This window comes from Phasianus colchicus, chromosome 3 (assembly GCF_987193195.1).
Source record: "Phasianus colchicus chromosome 3, bPhaCol1.hap1.1, whole genome shotgun sequence".
Classification (NCBI taxonomy): Eukaryota; Metazoa; Chordata; class Aves; order Galliformes; family Phasianidae; genus Phasianus; species Phasianus colchicus.
The window spans coordinates 16,809,740-16,812,454 of record NC_143438.1 but is presented as its reverse complement, the minus strand read 5'-3'; the positions used below and the strand labels follow the sequence as shown (position 1 = coordinate 16,812,454).

At 36.9% G+C, this 2,715-nt stretch overlaps 1 long non-coding RNA gene across 1 annotated transcript; it reads left to right on the top strand.

The window, feature by feature from the left end:
- Window positions 1-612: 612 nt before the first annotated feature.
- LOC149918436 (uncharacterized) lies at window positions 613-2,495 on the top strand. The gene is made up of 3 exons (XR_016465446.1): window positions 613-862; window positions 1,924-2,022; window positions 2,399-2,495. It is a non-coding gene; the product is annotated as an uncharacterized LOC149918436 (long non-coding RNA).
- The last annotated feature ends 220 nt before the right edge of the window (window positions 2,496-2,715 follow it).

The following is a 2,715-nucleotide window of genomic DNA, read 5'->3' as shown; positions in this document are numbered from 1 at the left end:
TGTCATGGGACTCATTCACAGCTAAATGGATTGGAATGTAGATCATGGTCTCATTTCTTTAAAGTCTTGTTTCTTTAGAATGTGCTTTTCACAGAAAAGGAGTATGAGATTTTCACTTTATGAGTAGAGACAGCCATTCAGACGTCCAAGTATTTACTTATTTTGTTCTCTCTGTTAATGAAATATAAGATCCTCTATAACAACAAAATATTTTCAACACCTTTGCAGCAGGCCTTTGCTGCTACTTAGTAGTTTTCATCCAGAGATATCAGATACCTTTCACCCAGGGTGATGGCACGTATTTTTACAAAGAGATTGTAGAAAAACATATTTAAAAAAAAAAGTAAAAAAAGGTTTCCATTGTTAAGTTTTCAACTTTTTCTATTTCACCCTGTGAGTTTTTGTGAAGTGTTATACTAAATAAGCCCTTTGTATCAAAGATATTCTTGATTATCCAAAGGAAAAATATTTAATCTAGTGATTAAATATTTTTATTTAAATAATTTTAAATATTAGCAAAATTAAAATTTTGATTGTACTATAAAAATTTGAATGACCAAGACAGACACTTTCCTTCCCAAATGCAAAACTTTTTTTTCAGGCAGATGAGTATAGGAAGTGACTGGGAAAGTGGACAGAAAAAGGTGGGTCATTGGGCTCAAAGGGTGGTAGAAAAGCAGTAGAAAGACCCACCAGCAGGTTTGAAGTTGTGTCCTTCCAGGACTAATACAAGGGCCAGTATTTTTCAGTGTCTTTATTAATAACATTGGATGAGAGGTTAGAGTGTGTTCTCAGCATGTTTCTGGACAACACCAAATTCGTCAATTGCTGAAGGACAGAGCTGATATCCAGAGGGATCTAGGTAGGTCTGAAAAAAAGTGGGTTAACATGAGGATGAACAAAAGCAAATGCCAAGTCTTTACTGGGGAGAAATAACCTCATGCATCAGCACAGGCAAGGGCCAGCCATCTGGAAACCAGCTTTACAAACATTATCATGAGAACACTGGGCTGCTGTGTTCAGTTTTAAGCTCCATACCAGAAGATAGATATTGACATATAGGTGTGACCAACCAAAGTGATTGGCTGAAGCCCATAGTGGGCAAAAAGAGGTTAGAAGAGCTGGGCTTGCCCAGTCTGTAGAAGGAAAGGTTGAGGAGAAAATCTTATTGCTATTTACAACTATGTAATGAGCATGGATATAGAAAACTATGTCAAACTCTTCTGAGAGATGTACAGAGGAAGGATGAAAGGCAATAGATTTAAGCTACAATGATGGGAAATTCCAGCTTGGTTAATGGAGGATAGATGGAGGGGTGGAGAAGGAGGAAGCACATAGCAAAACAAAAAATACCAAGAGAAAACTGTCAAACTCTGAAACAGATTACTCAGAGAGGCCATGGAATTTTCATTCCTGGAAATGTTCAAAACCCAAACAGGTTTGGTCTCCAGTCAGATCTGATCTGACTATAACTGCCATGAGTAAGGGTTGAGTTAGATGATCTCTAGTTCAACCTACATTGTTGTTCGATTCTCTGAGGAGCTTCCCTCCTAATATTCTCCTCAAAATAAAGAACATTTATAAACCGAACCGTATCTGGACCTAAATATGCATATTCCAATAAATGAAGAGAAAGGAAGCACCTTGTAAGTGTATTTCTATTTTTTGTACATGTTGGATAAATGGACATGAGTTGTGCAACAGTATGAAAATCCACTGTCTTTAGTGTAACTATTTAGATGTTCACCAAATGAGGCATGTGTACTGATTCTTTTATCAAAAGAGAGTAGTCATTCCACTTGAGTTAGTTAATTCAGAGCTCCAAATGAAGGAAATTACCTCTTTCCTTTGCATGGAGTAGAGATTTCCAACCTGCTAGATGTCTGAAGTCAGACAATGTGAATTTTCATCTTTTTGTTGTAGTGGAGTATTGGCAGTCATTCAGCAGCAATAAGCATCAAGAAGCAGGACTTCCTGAGGTCAAGTAGAGTCAAGTCCTCCAGACCACATTCAAATTAACTGGTAATTTTGACCAAGACAAAATCTTGGAGAGTCAGCTCCTAATCCTTTCTCCATATGCATAAGCAGCCAAAAAAAACACACACAGCTCTAACTGGGAAGATGAAAACTCTGTCAAATCACTGTCCATGTTAAAAATAAGAGCATTTTATGGAAATGTGCCAGTACAGGGTGAAGGAAAATCAAATATATTTGACTGACAAAGCTGCAAAAAAAAAATAGTATTTTCAACATGAAGCAAATGTGATGAAATATTGGTGGAAAGTCTGTACTTCTACTGCTATAATATCAGCATCCACCTTTGATGCCATGGGCCAACGTATTAAATAGGAGGCGTTTTTTTTCAGAGCAGCCCTCACCTTTAACTTTGTTCCTTCAGGCAGAAGATTTTCATTGACATACAAATCAAGAGACTTGCTTTGGAGAAACCATTCTGAAGATGGCATTTGAAAGCACAAATGCTTTTTAAGAAATGAATAAATATATGAGACTTCTAAAATATTTTCCCCTTACAAGACAGTTTCCTAAATGCTGCCGTATGACCAAGAGTTAAGTAGCAGCTGTTCTAAAATTGAGTGTGGCAACTTCTTTAAACTTGAAGAAATCCATGATAATTTGTGTCACCTAAGCCCTATTGGGTTTCTGCAGTTGGACATTGGGAACCACTGTTTATAAGTGGTCCATTCAGTTTCTGTT